The sequence below is a fragment of the Pholcus phalangioides genome, unplaced genomic scaffold, assembly GCF_987345545.1.
Source record: "Pholcus phalangioides strain wild (caught in Gottingen) unplaced genomic scaffold, Ppha-v1.0 ptg000037l_1, whole genome shotgun sequence".
NCBI lineage: Eukaryota > Metazoa > Arthropoda > Arachnida > Araneae > Pholcidae > Pholcus > Pholcus phalangioides.
This window is the reverse complement of record NW_028301624.1, coordinates 37,340-54,952: the sequence shown is the minus strand read 5'-3', so window position 1 is coordinate 54,952 and position 17,613 is coordinate 37,340. Positions and strand designations below refer to the sequence as shown.

General features: G+C 35.8%; 1 long non-coding RNA gene across 2 annotated transcripts in view; it reads left to right on the top strand.

Annotated features, from left to right (window-relative positions):
* Positions 1–2,992: 2,992 nt before the first annotated feature.
* LOC149065854 (uncharacterized) overlaps positions 2,993–17,613 on the top strand; it is a 43,216-nt gene continuing 28,595 nt past the window's right edge. Inside the window, exons 1-3 of one of the 2 annotated variants that reach the window (XR_016195588.1) lie at positions 2,993–3,245; positions 10,399–10,532; positions 15,444–15,584. This is a non-coding gene — a long non-coding RNA (uncharacterized LOC149065854). The remainder of the gene's footprint in view (positions 3,246–10,398; positions 10,533–15,443; positions 15,585–17,613) is intronic. The other variant, XR_016195587.1, reaches the window with a different exon arrangement.

The window sequence follows — 17,613 nt, the reverse complement described above, 5'->3', positions numbered from 1 at the left end:
AGGACACTTCCCTGAGGAACTCCACTTGTGACGTCTGTCCAACCAGAGAATTCCCCGTTCACCATAACTCGTTGCGACCTATCTCTTAACCACGATTCTATCCAATTCAGCAAGTTGCCCCCTATTCCAATCTCGTGTAAACGCTTCAAAAGTTTGCCATGTTGGACCCGATCGAATGCCTTCTGGAAATCAAGGTAAACAACGTCGACATTTTTGCTCTTACCCAAAGCCTTAGTCACGTAATCATAGAAGCAAAGGAGGTTAGTTACACATGACTTCCCCTTCCTGAACCCATGCTGATTATCCGACAATACATTATTCTCGTCTATCCACTTCACAAACTGCCTTTTGATGATAATTTCCAAAATTTTCGAGAGGGAGCTCGTCAAACTCACTGGACGATAATTAGACACCACTTCTCTACTACCCTTCTTAAATATCGGAACAACGTTAGCCAGTTTCCAATCTCTCGGGACGATACCCTCAGCAACACTACTCCTGTATATCTGTGCGACTGGCCCCAACAATTCATTAGCACCTTCCCTGAGAACGCTGGGATAGATATCATCTGGTCCTGGTGCTTTGCTTGCACATACATTTCTTAGAAGATTTAGGACCTCCACGTCTTCCACTTGAATATCGTTGAGCGTTTTATTACCCCATGCAACACCCGTATATCGAATATCATTATCTCCATTAAAAACCGACGCGAAAAAGTCATTGAAAGCACTACACATGCCTACATTGCTCTCTACTTTTGAGCCTCCTATCGAGAGGGGGCCAACTGTCCCCTTACATCCATTATTGACGTATCGAAAAAATGATTTTGGGTCAGAGCCAATGTTATCTGCCAACCTAGATTCAACTTGCTTTTTACTATCCCTTATCGCTTTCTTCAACAGTCTTCTTTTATCAGTAAACAATGATAGGTCACCTCGTCCACTTTTATACTCTCTGAATGCTCTTTTCTTTTCAATATAAAGGTTCCGCACGCTATCCGTGAACCATAGAGGGTGTGATGTACAAACACGCTTTTTTCGAACAAAGGGTATGACGTCGTGCAAAACAGAGGACAGCTTCGTACTAAATTCTTCCCATTGACTTACCACCCCTACTGATTCCAACCGGTCTTTGAAAACTTCCGCTAACCTTCTTCGCAAAACATCAAAGTTAGTTCTCCGAAAACAAGGAACCAGTCTTTTGTTATCAACCTTACCCGAGGAAAAGTTACAGTGAAATCTGACGATACGATGATCACTGGAAGAAAACTCTTCCCCCACCGAAACATGTTCAACTAGATCCTCAGAACTAGTAAGAACTAAATCCAAAATAGCAGTACCCCTAGTGGCTTCTGATACATGCTGATACAAAAAATTTTCGAGCACCAACTTAAGAAAGTCTCTTTCATACTGATTTCCAGATGAAAGGTTCTCCCAATCAATACCCGGGTAATTGAAATCCCCTAGTATGAGAACCCTCTTTCGCTTACACATGTAGGAAATTTCATCATGCATTTTGGCGATGTAGTTTTGATCCCTATTCGGTGGATTGTAACAAACCCCAACAATAAGCTTATGACGTCTTTTGTTCTCAAGTTCAACCCATATGGTTTCATTATCACTTCTCTGCACGTTACACTCTCTAGCCTTCAAACATGATTTCACGTATATCAACACTCCACCCCCTTTCCTATCAGATCTATTTCTCAAAAAAGTATCGTATCCGGAGATGTGTAAGAAAGATTCATCCCCATCGTTTGCCCAAGATTCTGTAATGGCTATAAGATCCAAGTCCTCCACAACTATCATAGTTTCTAAAAAATCTTTCTTGTTACCCAAGCTCCTGGCATTTATTAACAAACATTTTAATTTGCCCGGTGGTTTGTTGTCAATCGAGAAGCCATCCAAGTCAGAGGTGGGTAATTCCCCGTCAGTACTGTTGTGATTATCATTAACTAACCCGCATTCCCGACTACGTGGTCTGGGAGTAAAAAACCTGACCTAAGACTATCGTAAACCTCCCAGACCCCTCTCTTATTTAGATGGATCCCATCCGAACGAAGCCACCTATCGGTAAATGCAGGAAGCTCCAAGAACGTGACCCCAAGTGAGGAGCAAATGTCCTTCAGGCCTATATTGAATTGGTGGATCCTACTCCTATATCCCCTACTACCCCTTGGCAGCACTGGAATCACTGCCACATCTGAACCCCCCTCCCTAGCGGATAATAGTAAATCCCGGTATTCTGACAGAGACTCACTAATATTCGCTCCTACCTGATTTGTTCCCACCCACAGAATCACCCGCAAGGGCAACTTTCGGCGATGAAAAACGTCTCGAACGTTGCCAATCTTCCCCCCAGGAAGACAACAGCGCTCGAAACCCTGAAAATCCCTACACACTCGGTTCCCAAGTTCCCTAACCATAGAATCGCCGATGATTAAACCCCTATCACTATCCCCCTCTACCTCATCCACGACCACCCATTCGCCCTCTAAAATGTCGTTGTTCGTGGAGATTGCTTCTTCATCAACAGGTGGCTCGACGACCAGAGGGTCCGTTATAACCGGGCCCTCTAGCACCCTAACTTTTTCCCGTAAAGCTTCGACCTCGAGTTCCAGCCTTTTTCTAACCAAGCACCCTTTACAATTGAAACTAAAATTGTAAGATTTGTCTTGGTGAACGTTTTTATTGTGGAATTCATTTTAATCCACTACAATTTGCAGTAATGCTTCATTTCCCGCCTTTGTGATTTTTCGTAACTTCGGAAATATTTGGCATCTTTGTTCGGTTTTAGCGTCATTTTTGGCGATAATTAGCAATGTCCCGTATTTTCCCGTATTTCGAATCGCGATTTCCCGTATTTCGCTCGAGGAAATATGGTCAGCCTACTTATACAGCCAACAATCATGTGTGATTCAGTAGTCCCAGTGTTGTCTTTCTTACTTATTTAGTGTATCCCTAAGAGAAAGTACTTACCTTTTCTCGAATGGCAACATGCTTTTATTGTTTACTTTTTCAGTAATAATGTCATCTGATTGCCGTCGACAATGATTAATAATTTTTTTCTTTAATGTAGAAAATCTCTACCAGCCGCAGGGAGAGGGCCTTGCTGTAGCCAAAAACCCTGCTAAAACAAAACCATTGATTGATTGATTGATTGACTGATTGCCATCCAGTAATATAAGCTGGATGCTCATTGCAGTCGATAGTCCTGCATAATTCAGTCGTAATGTCTTCTGCCATGTGAGTCTGTTAGCGTATATATTTACGTAAATAAAAAAGTGATTGCATGATGCTTTTTTGATCACAACTGCTGACCTTTATTTCTATTAAGGTATCGGACTACCTTTCTTGTCACTTTTCTTTAAAATGGTTCTCGAGTGAACTTCAAATACATTTTTTTATAGAAAGTGTCTCGAAATGGTGAAAACAGTGACAAATTTTGGTGTATCTATTATATTTTCTATGAAAAAGTGATATTCGAAGTATGATATTCGAAACACGATTGCAAAAATTTTTATTAATGAAATGCTTTTTTGTGATTTTCACAGTGCATTTAGCTAGTAATGTTGCAGGTTGGTTATGAACCAAAATTTAAGGGATTGCATGATATGTTCATAAGTTACACCAAAATATGTTTAAGTACATGTGAATTTTTGAAATTTCATCCTACATTTTGTCTATAAAACACTGTAATTCAAAAAATATATGTGATAGACCATAGATTTTGGTTCATAACCTCAACAATATGTAATACGCGAATAAAGACTTTAAACGTGTTTTACGATTCCAAATTTTGTTACCTGCTTAATCGCTTAATACGTGCAAACAGGCCTTAACTCAACTCTGTACCGAGTAGTGTTGCAATTGTGATTGTACTAAATTTTTTTAGCCAAAATAAAAACAATTCACATTTTTGTGATTTTCATCAAAGGTGTCCTAGCCCTGCCTCTAATCCTAGTTATAATCTACACATTTATTTTTATCAAAAACTTGATTGAAACAGTGTTAAGACCTCATAATAACTTCATGGAGATGGAAACATGTGCTTATACATTTTTATTCATAAGTTAAATAAGCTGATTACACATGTTTTTCAATAATAAATTTCATCTAAATTCAATCATCCATACAGTGGTCATAGTGATGGACTCTCATCGCAAGGTCCCTAGTTCAAACCCCACCGTCGCCGCACTGGTGGTCGGCTGAAGTTGGTTTTCTGTGGTTCTCCAAACTTCAAGGTGTGAATGCGAGTCAATCTCCCCTTTAAAAAGTCTAGCCAAAGACAGCAACAGACGTACAAATGTAATTCAATCATTACACTTCACTTCTGAGATATAGATGGCAGCACTGAAAAATCAGGCACAACACTATTTATGCTCTCAGACTGTTAGGTACATGCACTGACTTCCACACACACATACTTCCGGCACAACTTACTAGGTAGTAAATTGGCCATGGATGGCAATATACCTGATTTGTGCTCAGTTTGAAAGAAAGCCATCCACACAGGAATCGGGAAGAAAGTTTTTTCTTGAAAATGTACACATTTTGTGGTACCACTTAAAGTATTTCAAACACTTTACCAGTTTTAATATATTTATAGTCACGTTTCTTCATTTTATTTTTGGCAGGTTTTGTTAATGATGTTCCAGGCTGATCTTCCAGGCAAAAGTTGATTTCGCACTGTAGATCTAAATGGTTCTGAAGAGTTTTCTGGCACTCATGCAAGATGGCAACTCTGTACATGCAGATTAGGGAGGGTAAATTTCAGGCCCTTTCCCTTACGTAGGGAATTTTGAAGTTAATTTAGCAGGAGTGAAGCCCATTTGGTTCTGATGGCACTGGGCCTCTATCATATTGAGATAGTCAGTAATCACTAATCAAACAAAAATTCGCCGCCTGAGATTCAATAGCATTAAAAAAAAATTTTATTGATTCTTACGAACTGTTCCTATTGTGTTGAATACTTACATTGATTAGGGTTACCTTTCTATACCACCCTATTGGGACATAAAAGTAGTATGGTTCTGAAAATGGTGTTTTGGTTGAACTTTCTTTATGAGTAGTGGAAGCTTTCTTACTTTGTCTTCTTTCTTCTGATATTACAGGATTCCCAGCAAAGTCGGGGAAACAGAAAATGGTCAGGGAAAATGTTAAATATTTGTCAAAGGTCAGGGAAAATTCCTAATATTTGGTAAAAGTCTGGGAAAATCTGAAGGGAAAAAAATTAAAAGGGGGATGAATTCCCATTCCAGTGGTTGGTCTTCACTTTTTCTCCCATAGAAGATTATCTCTTTCAGATCCTCTCTGGGAGAGAATAAGGAAGCCTTATCCACAATCTTTATCTGCTTTTTCCTCTGGATCCCCTACTGAGAAACACTGGTGTACATGAGCAAAATGTCTTATCAGTTGAAGGGTGAGATTTTACATACTGGAAACCGATGCTGGTCAAGGTCACTGAACCTGCTTTTTCAGTAAAAGGATGAAGGGGGGGGGGAGGTCTAAGGAGGAGACACTCTTTTCCATTGTTGAAAACAAAGCCAATACCAGCTCTAATTTCTTTTCTATCTTTTCTGAGAAAATGGTATTCTCTTGTTTTTTTTTTGCTCTCTTTGTATAAGGCTCCTTTCACACGGAGCGGACGCTGGTCCCCATACCCATTCACACGAGCATTAAAGATGCGGGTGAAACGGCCACATCTTTAGTTTGAAATTTGTGCATAAAACTATTTTTTTACAATTTTTGTAATTATTTTTCTCCTTCAACCTTGATTCAGAGAGAGAGAGAGTGCCCATAGGCAGCCTAGAGCCATTCTTCGGTGGTTTAATCTAAAGCCCAATAGAATATGGGAATAAAGATGCCTTCATTCCGATCTTCTCAAGTAGTCGATGGGAGAAAATATCTTAAAAGATTTTCAAAAGATTTTGAAAAAAAATCTGGGTTTTCGGAAAAATATGAAAGAAATTCCAAAAACATCCAATGTTCGAAAAATCCAATCCAAAAACATCCAAAACAATTATGTTCCAAAAAGAAAATCAGGAGATATCTCAAAGACTTTGCAAATAGAAAAAAAGGGAAGGGGTGGAGACTTTTCAAAATATGTGCTTTGAAATATTCACATCACAATTCTGTCTTGGGCTGGGATTACACTATAAAAGTTTTGTAAAAGCTCTTTGATAAAACATGAAAATTCAACCAACAAGATCACCGGTTGCATTTGCTTGAATGCAACCGATGCGCCTATTGGTTGAATTTTTCAACTTTTATAAAATATCTTTTATAAAACATTGTAGTGTAATCCCGGTCTTAAGCCCAGATTACACTAAAAAAATTTTGCAACTGATAAATTTATTAGTTGTTTTTTAAAACAACTTTCTTAAACCTTTTAAATTGAAATCCCATCCTTAGATTAGTCACTTCTGAAATATAAAATTTCAATTTTTTTTCAGTTTACAGACTGAATATTGAGTAAAATATACGTGTAGGTATCGAGGGAACTACCAAAAATATTCAAGTGCTTAGGGCCTTCAAACATCTTAATCCGGCCCTGAGTGAACGCAGTATGTGGTTAACGTTGTTTAATAAAAGTATTTTTTTTCTAAGTTTAAAAAATTAAAAAAAATAATAAATATTTAAAATAATTTTAAATATTTATAGTTTTTAAATAATTTCAAATATTAGAAAAAAAATTTCATTTAAAAGTTATTAAAGTATTTAGTCAATTAAATAGTCGTAATGAACAGAACGGCTTATGTATATAATTTTGGTCCTGTCAGTGGCCGTTGTTGACAAGTTTTATTGTATAAAATTATAAATTATGGACAAAAGGCAGTTAAAGTTGCTATACCTCCATCTCAGAAGGAAACGTAGGGATAGACGTATGTGGGTACATTATATTTAATGAACAGGGACCCTCATATGGTGTTTTTAATTGTATTTATGGCAAATAATGAGAAAAATTCCATGCAAAATCATCTTTAAAAGTAGCCAAAGATGCGAACGAATTCGCTCCGCATCTGCATCGTGTGAATAGCTCAGAATCAGGGGCGTAGCCAGAAATTTCGTTCGGGGGGGGGGGGACCAAAGTGACAGAACAATGGATTTGGCCATCTTTTTCCCTTTTTTCGGTCATTTTCTCACATTTCTGGGGGGACCAGACCCCCAAGTCTCCCTCCCCCCTGCTACGCCCTTGCTCAGAATAACCCAATTGTCAAAACTTGTATGTGCGGATGCGGAGCCCTCACTTAGGTTTTAACACCTGCGGATGACATCCAGACCCGCATGAACATTTCCTAGGTGCAGGAAAATTTTGGCTCGTCTGAAAGGCTCAGTATATTCCAATTGTTGAAACTTCTTCCGGACCCACGTCCGCATCTGCTACGTGTGAAAGATGCAATTCAAATATGTCAAGATGGGGGAGTTGGGGTTCTACCTGTGGGTTGTATGGATGGGATGAAACAACTCCTCAGTAGTATATATTTTTTGTTTAGAATTCTCCTCCTTGCTACACACAGTTCACCAGTTCACTGACATTACAAGACACCACAAATGGGTGAAATTGAAAGAGAATTGTTTTCTCTGCATTTTTTGTAGTAAGAAATGGGTTGAAAATGTATAATGTTCAGAAAGAGCTATAGACATTTTTGACAATGTGAAATTTATGTAGAACAACAAGTCTGTTTGAGGTAAGCCTGCTACCTCTGTTGGCCTGGCAGTAAAAGAAGTGTGAGTTTTTTAAGACTGTCCCTCCAGAGTGCAAGTAATTTCTAAAAGATTTCAAATCTCCAAACATTTTGCTTTTTTTTTGTTTGAAGTTCTTTTCAAGATCTCGTGCAAACTTATCGCAAGATTGGAATCTGGTAAATTAGAGGCTGCAGCTTCTGAAAAAAAATTCTTGAAATTGATCTGGATTGGAAAGCCGTCCCTGATTTTAATTTTCCTCAATAATCAGTCAACATGTTTTTTTTTTAATCTCACACCCTTAAAATGCTCTTTTGCACCCCTGGTTAAGAACCACTAATTCTAGGTTTTGTGACTCTGATGTTACCCAATAGCATTAGATTGTCTTCTGTATTTTTAGGACATGTAGAGGCATAAACAATGTTTACGAAGCTCTGCAAAAAGCTAGAAATAAAAGTGTGCTTTATTTATCAAATTATGACACTGGCATTGAACAGTAAAATGTAAACAAATCCCTTTGAAAAGATAGACAGCACAGTAGAACCATCCAGTTCACCTGGACTTATTTACATTGGATCTTGCACCTTATACATTTTGCACTGTGATTTTGAAAGTGGTCTCGAAGGAGCATCATTCTTAAAAAAACGTGCATGCCTTCGTAACTTTCTGTGCACTGAGGAAGAGAGTTTACACACTGGACTCTGGAAGACTCTTCAAAAAATAATGTAACATTGTAAGGAGAGACAGGATAGAATTATCTGTGGTTGCAAGTACACTGTTTTGTCCAAAAATTGTTTTTGTTACGAAGTCATTTCTGTCATTTTGCTTTAGCTTCAGTCAATCTTATAGGAAAGCGGTTCTTAACTGGCACTCCGTGGAGCCCTTGGGGCTTCTTGTGCACTCTCCAAGGGCTCCGCGGCCGCTTGAGGAAAATATAAAAAAAATAGTAAAATTTAAAAAAATTAAATATTTTTAAATAGTTAAAATTATCAGTAACTTTGAGTAATTAAAAAATTGATCTATGGTTCTCCACCATAGAATTTTTTTACTTAAAAGGGCTCCGCGAGTCAAAGAAGGTTGAGAACCGCTGTTATAGGATATTGAAATAGTGGCGTGAAAAACAAATTATTTTTGAATTTTTTTACATATTTTAAAAAATGAATTTCTGAAGGTCTTTTTAAATATTATGCTATGATTATGTTTAAGGGGGTACCGCCATCCCACTTTTTCTAATTTTTTGAGTGGGAACCCTGTGTATGTGGTTTTGGTCGGGGAAAATTTTGAGTCATGGTCAGGGAAATGATCGAGTGATTTTGATCAAATTTATGATTTTGCTGGGAACCCTGTATTAATTTCTTTTGCAGTACCAGTGGCAATTTTTTCTCTTTATTATGTCTTGCATTAAACAATGGAGTTTTTCTCGGTAAGCATCATGGCTTCCTAACTTTTCTATTTCTCTCGTTTTCTTTGTCTTTCTACAGCTGAGGCTGGGAAGCCATCTTTAATTTATTAATACAAAAAAAACTTAATTTGAAAACTAAATGGTTGGATTTAAAAAATAAACTGACTAAGTATCTTACAAATATAATTGAAATTTTTAGAAGGATTTCAGATATGCTATATCTGTTCATAATAGTATCATACATTGTGAGTCGCAAAAGTAAATTTTGTGTATTTTTAAAAGTAAAACTCCAATTTAAAAAATCATTTCTTATTGGAGTTGATGCTATATTAAAAAATGTTATAAATTATGGTTTTTTGGCATGAAATTTAAAAAAAAATTGTGACTCCCGTTACTAAATTCTTAAGTGATATTTAAACTTCTACAACATAAATATAGTCAAGAGTTATGAACTGAGTATTTTTATTTGTTCTATAGACATAGATATAAGTGTGATTGTTTATTTTGGAAAACAAAATATAATAAACTGAAATCTTACTTCATAGCTCTCAAAAGAAATCATCATAAAAAATATAATACATGAAGATGTTGCCAGATTCAAATTTATAAACTTTCAACTATGTGGAATGTAATTAGATCAAGACCTCATTCAAATTTAAAAAAAAAGGTTTTCACTTAAAGATTCTCTGTTTCTGTGGAATTGTCCAATGCACCAGTCCCTTCTGTTAACCTCTTAAATGGTTTGCCATGCAGTGTACAGGCTATCCGAACTTGGCCCTAACTGGTACCTGTACCTTGTACGGGCATCAATATTTTCTCCTTTTCTTTTTTTGGTTTGCCTGTATTTTTAATTCTTGTAAATAGATTTATTTTTTTTATTATAACATACAAACATATATAAAAATACATTCAACATACACTTTTGACCTCAAGAGACATGCATGTCCTTCCAGTAGATCTATAAGGGTTTCTCCATGGATTACTTTTCTTAGCAACAGCCTATTATGGTAGTATTAATATTTTTCAACAGACGGCGAAACTTGTCCACATCACTGAAATGCTTTTCATCCGGGTTTTTCTCAAAATATATATGCATGCGCTCGCAGCGCAAGACCATTCTATGAAAAGCATTTTTCTCTACGGAAGTTGCAATTTTTTGTTCTGGTGTTTGCAGTGCTTGTAAGTTCAAACTGGTAATACTTTTGGAAATTATGGATGAAGTGAACGACGAAAATATGTTCTTGTTGGATGATGAACTGAATTCTAATACAGATTCAGAACTGTTCTCTAATTATATGGATTATTTTTCAGATGACTCGTGTAGTGAACTCAGCTCTGATAAAGAGAGATTTGAAATCTGCCAGAATCTGTACCAAGATTGATGTGAAAAATCCACCACCTTCGTGACCTCGGTTCAATTTTACTGGTATTTCTTCTATGCACATGTAAGTTGACGACACTTCTAACGTTCCATAATTTTGTGAAACATTCATCTATTATTTTCTCATGTGTAAAATTGTAGAAGAGAAATATGCCAAACAGTGCATCCAATCGAGTGTCATAAGAAAGTTCTCAAAGATTAAATTTTGGAAGAAACAACTCTGGAAGAGATGCATGTGTTTTTCACTCTAAATATATTTCAAAGAATTGTAAAGAAACCTGGAATTAATCATTATTGGAGCAAAAGCCATTGAACTTTCACACCTTTTTTCGGTAAAATAATGTCTCATCGTCAATTCCTTCTTGTGCAACAATGCTTGCATTTTTCTCATAATGCAGCATTTGACCCATGAAATCATGAATGCCCTAAATAAGTAAAATTTCAGCCAGTTCTGAAACATCTCAATAAGAAATTTAATGAAATGGTGACACCAGAGCGAGATGTAACGATATATGAGAGCCTTATGCTATTCAGAGGATGACTAGGATGGAAACAATTTATTTCCCTCAAAAGAGCTTGATTTGGAATAAGATGTTTTATGTTGTGAGAATCAATTTCTGGTTATGTCTAGTCAATAATAATATACACAGGTAAAGATAAAATTCTGAAACGAGTATTCTCAACTCTGCATTTCATCACAAGTTGGTCTTGACCTTAATGGAGCTCAAGCTTCATAAACACATAAAAGATACTGTCTTACGATAGACAATTATTATTCATCAGACAAATTAGTTTCATGCCAAACAAAGCCTGTTTACATGAGGCAAGTGCTTTAGTTGGTAACTTAATTTTTAGTTGCCAAGTACGATACAATGTATGCAGACGATAAGGGCCGTTTACACAGCTTTAGTTGGCAAGTGCACAAGTGATTTAGTTGGTAAGTGAGATAAGAACGGTTCTATTTTTTCTGGTTAAGTAGACCTATGCGCATGCGCCAGTGAGCGTGACCTGCCGCTCTTGGAGGGGTCTTTTTGCTCTCTCACGGAGGGGTCTATTTTGATCTCAAGCGTGAACCTGTTCATGCTCTTTCGTCTCCTGAAGTTTCGCTAGAATTCCGCGGAAATATTGGATGGTGAGGTGGCCAGAGGACATAACCTTCAAGTTTGTTGAAAAATATCTTCGCCATAAATGTTGGTTGAACTATAGAAATTAAAATTACCTTAACAAACATGCTAAAAATTATTTGATGTTGGAAGAAGCTATGGAATATTTTGTCGACGTGATGTCAGGAGTTGAAAAAAATTGAAGATTCAAAAATATATATCAGGTGGGGAGGATTTATATATTAAAAACTGGAGGGGGGTTTCGAATATTTCTCTCGTCCAGAATGAATTTGCTGCCATCTGTTATAAAAATACATGATCAAATATTTAAGATAAAGATATCATCTCTGTAGATTAAATTAAAAAATAATAATGATTTCGAAAATTTGGAAATAATTTTTGTTTAATGAATTTTTATTATTTAATTTTCAACCCTTAGAATTTCCTATGAATGCCAAGAATTTTCTCCCGTATTTTCGGCTCACATAATTCATAATTTATCTCTTCTTTTACTTCGATTAAAATATCATATAATCGATATTTACAACTTAGAGAAGAAATAGAGAAATCTTATATTTCTTCTCGATGACTTACATAACTTTATAATATGTTGTGTATTCTTTTTTCCCCTGTGGCGTCATCTCTCGCCCCCTTACGTGCACCTCCTGATGCGTGGGTGGCAGAGGCCAAAAAAGGGGACAAGCGAACTGTTTCCCTTGAATGACCTTCTTCTTGCTCAGTGTGTTGCTATCGCGCAAGTGAGAGTTTCTTCTTTGTGGAATTAATATTGTTAACCTATGTAAATAGTTTTTTAATATTAAATGAACTTAAATATTATCAACCGTTTCTTCAATTGGAGTCAGAATATACATCGTCCTGAACGTGTACCACATAACTATACCCCTCTTGGGTAAGTGAATGTGAATAAATTTATATTCTTTAAAAAAAATATCATATAATGTGGCTGTGATCACAGTATTCGTAAGTTCTACCTGATCATCTTCATCCATCGTTACGAAAGCTATGAGCTTTAAAAAAAGCATCTCTCTGAAAACTTTCTGTAATATTTTCTCCTTTTCTTGATAATTTCAAAATTTTCAAATTTTGATCCATGCAGTCTACTCTTCCCATTGTATTATTATAGTCTGAATGCCAGATAAATAAAAAAATATTAATATTATTCTCCCGCACGCTGTGCGTCTCTCTCTCTCTCTCTCTCCGTGGATATGAGTAGACTGAACATAGCTGCCAAGTCTCCCGAATTTTAGCTTCATCGCTCGACCTCCCGAAAAGTTCTTAAATCTCCCAAATTTTTACAAAAATCACAAAAATCCCTAATTGTCACTAAATATTCCCTACTTCATTAAAAAAAATCCCCACTTATGGAAACAGTCCCTAAGGTGGAATTGCATCCCTCTTGTGGAGCATGAAGCCACTTTTTTTTCCCTTTCGAAATGACGTCACACGTCGTAAATGGGGAAATTCCCTTTTTAAGGAAGTTTTACAAACCCTCTGATGGTAACAAGAAAGTTGTTTGTCTTATTGTGCAGGGAAATGGCTTAGCAGCCAATAGTCCTGGATAATAATTGAAGATTATAGTGACGCGCATATGGTCAAAATTTCTTTTGTTGAAGTTACGTACGTGCGATATAACAAAGCATGAATACTGATAAGCAAGAACATATTTAATCAATTTTGAAGATACTTATTCCGATGAATTTCCTTTCATCAAACGTTCCAGAAGAGGGCCGACTTTTCCTTTTTGTACAAGTTGTGTTACGGACATAAACATCGGTCATGGAAAGACTGCCATCATCACTCGTGAAATGAAAAAAAAAACATCAAGCAAGTGTCACAAAAGGTCAGTGTTCTTCAAAAATTGACGGTGTTTTCCTTCATCTTCCAATGATTTTGGGGTCATTCGCGCAGAATGTTTGTTCACAGCGTTTCTGATTGAACACAATATTTATTTTTACATCATTGAACTTTTGGCCTCCCATTTCACTTGTTTTTTGAGTAGGAATTTTATTCCCAAGGGTTTAACTTCCATGTGTGTAAAATCCCTATTTTATTTGGAAAAATCCCTATTGTATTTATTAGGGAGTGGTTTTAGCATAAAATACGGGTTTGCGAAAATCTCCCGAGTTTTCATTTTCAAAAGTTGGCAGCTATGACTGAAGCGCGCATGCGCTAACTGCGCTCACCTCCATAAAAATTATCCAATGAGCATCTACTTACCACTTATCGTGTGGACACTTTCAAGAAGAATCGGTAAGTTAAAATTAAGTTACCAACTAAAGCACTTGCCTTGTGTAAACGGGCCTTCAGACAAATACGACACACTAAACCTCAAGAGAAAAGAAGTTCCAAGGGAAAGGCAGGCAAAATAAAAAAAGAGAAATTATATCATTTCAGAGACGAAAGGTTATTGTGATGAAGTGGATGGATAAAAAAAATGTTTCATTACTTTCCACAATTCAAAATACTGAAATGGAACAAATGCATGTCCAAAATGAAAGAGGAACCAAAAATTGTTATGGAGTATAATAATACAATGGGAAGAGTAGACTGCATGGATCAAAATTTGAAAAATTTTGAAATTATCAAGAAAAGGAGAAAATATTACAGAAAGTTTTCTCCAAATTTTTGACATTGCTATATGGAACTCCTATGATGTACTACTGTAAGAAAGGAGGGGAAAAACACAACTAGAGTTTAGACTTGATCTCATTCACAGCATTATTGAAAAATATCATTCAAGAATAAATTTTAGGCGTGGACGACCAGGTTCTGAGCCGAATCCTCTGAGACTGACAGATACACATTTTGTGGAAATCATTGTTCCTACAGATAAGAAACTTGAGACCTGTAAGGCAATGTGCAATTTGAAAAGAAATGGAAATAGAACCTGAAAGAAACACTATTTCTGCCCTGATTGTGACTTAGGATTTTGTCTTTCATCATGCTTCAAAATGGTACCACATAAAAAAAAGACTTCTGAACAGTTTGGAGAAGTGTAAACTTCAAAATTTATAGTAAGTCTAGGAAATTTTGTAAAACATTCCTCATTACATAAAGAGTGCACTTTCAAAAAGCAAACATCTAGGGGTTTTTGCGCTCTAAAATAAAAAAAATTGTGTAAAAGCATTAAAAGTGAAAATAAAAAAGAAATTCTCCCATTTTCTTATTCTAATAAGTATAGTATTTAATTATATGCAATAAAAAAATACGACTTTTTTGTGAACATTTCTGGTAAAAAAATTGACCAGCTAAGGAGTTAAACAAATTTTCTCTGGAATAGAAATTAAAACCAAGACTTTTTTTTAAAACGATACAATCTTCTGGGCAAAAAGACTCTGGGTTCAATGAAAACATGATTGGGAAATTAAAGTTACAATGTCTAGTATGCAAAGTATTAATTGAAATGGAAATATGAAATATATAATTTGAAAAAATCCAAATGCAACTCTGAGAACAAATTCCAAATGAAATATTCTAACAAAAAAAAAAACAATGTAATTTACTGTGAAAACATCGTGTATGATACAACCTGTTACAAACAAAGAAAAAACCAAAGTGCTAACAGAGACTTGATTAATTCAAACACTGTGGTCTATACAGAAGCCTATTGTTACTAGTGACCTCTAAGGGTGACGTCACTTTCAGACATGATGAATGTCAGACTATATCATGCGTGTTATAGAGATGAGGCAAAAATTATATCTTGAATACAAGAATTAATTACTGTAATCACTTTTTTCAACCCAGGATCTGTAAACATTGTCTAATAGACTACTAAATTAGTTATTGAGTAACACTGATTTAAGTTTAGTTATCTAGGATTAAAACTTGTTTTTTTTCCACTTTCAAAGTCAAATGGGGGCAAAGAGACTTATAATGGCGTTGAAGTCAACTTGAATGAGGAGCCTATTATTTGGAAGTCCCAGTTGTTTACTCTGACTGGCGTGCAGCTTGAGCAGCAGAAAGTGATGTTGAAAGGCAAAATCCTTCAGGTATTTATTCGTATTTATCTCCTTTAATCATCTACAGCACCAAAAACGTTGTTCAGAGTTGTCTTGAGTTTGATACTGTCTCAGTCTTTTTGAAATACCTTCTTACATAATCACAGAGTTACACCAGAAACCAGAACAAAATGATCTCTAAAGCATATTGCTATTGCAAAAAGCCTGACCTTGAGTGTTTGGTGCGCCAATCTCTCTGGTAAAGAATTAAAAAAGTGTAAAATGGAGTTTCTCTGAAATTGGCTATAAATTGTAGGTCACCAGGGTATGCTGTCATGGCAAAAGTCACAAACTGGAGAAAAAGCCATGGGAAACAAGATAAAGTCACAAAACAGAAGAAAGGGTCCCAGTTTTTTTCAGGAGTCTGTTTTCAGATTTTTCCAGCCAAGTTCCTGTACTCTATTTTATTCTAAAAAATCATGGCCCCTTATTAAACATAACATTGTGAAAGTGTGATAGATATAGTGATCATGGAATGGTGATTGGCCGAAGATGGTTTTATCTAGTTTTCTAATGTTAGAATGTGAATTTGTGTCAGCTTCATCAAAAAAGTCACCTCAGCGAGCAGTGGAAAAGAACTGGATGTTTCTATTCCAAATCTTGATGAAATGTTTCATTTTGTGAGTGAAAGAGCTATTCTCAGTGGCTGCTTGTAATAGAATATTCTGGGGGGGGGGGGGCAAACAAAATTTCATTCTAAGATACTAGTAGTTAATTTCCACACAAATATGATTTTTTAAATTTATTTATTCCGATTAATTAGATAACTTGTGTATTGAAAATTTTTAATATGTCTGTCCAAATGAAAAAAAAATTTCATGCTCAACCTGGCAGTATAGAAGTAAGCAGTCAATACGGTATGCCTGACCACAATTTTTTTTCAGAAAAAGCTGAATTTATGTAGGGTGTCTCAGTACCAGGTTTAAAAACTTGTAGGAAGGGTAGGGTGCACCCAAACGACTCAGGGATGACATAGCAATGCAGAGTGTATGATACTATAGCATACACAGAAAGCACACCATGTTAGTGAATATGCATTTTAACAAATAACAGAGGTCAAAGAAGGTGTTCAAAGTGTCATCCATGAGTCTCACATCCCGGCACATGAAATTCCGATCAGCATTCTGGAAGGTTCCGGGAATGTTTCAATGTCCAATGCATGCAGCCAGTTCATCAGTGCCAGTATACAAGTTGAGTAACACCCTGTATAAAACATAACTGTAGATGGAACATACAATTTTGTGTTTTACCACTTTTGTCCAATTCACTTCTATATGGGTCATTCCCAAAAAAGTGTACAAACCGTTTCCGAGACTAATTTTTTTTACAAAATTTTGGCTGTCCCAGCTTGAAAAAGTGTTAAACAAAGAGAGTTGGTGCAAATCTGGAATTTTTTTTCAAAAACTTTGAATCGCATTTGATAAATGTGCCATAGATGAATAAAATTGACAATAAAATTTTGAATTTTTTTTTTCTTATGGAAAACTATTTTCTTGTTCGTGTCCTGAAATTTTTCCCATTTTAAAATGTCCACTCTGTTACGGTCATGTGGAAAATAAATTTTTATTCCAGATTAAATCTGATAACACTTTTGAGCTCACTGAAAGGTTTACTTAATCAGCAATTTTGGATTTGACTTTTGCAAAATGACTTAATGGAGATGGCAACTGGCCATAAATGTTTACAAACACGTTATCAGACAGCTCTAACAAAATAATTCTAAATATAAGTGTTGTACAGATAAATAAAGCCAGGAACTCATTTGTAAAGTGGCAGGAGCATAACAGTCGGTAAATATGTTTTTCTAATGGGATATTGGTTGAAATAATACTCGAAAAATAAGTAAATGTTTAAGTAATACGTTGAAACAACATAACAAAGAAATACAGAGTAGCCACTCCGCGGAGCCCCGTGTGAACTCCTCAGGGGCTCCGCGGCAGCTCGAGAAAAATACAACAAAAAAAAAAAACCAGTAAATTCGGAAAAAATAATTATAAGTATTTTCAAATAATAATAATAA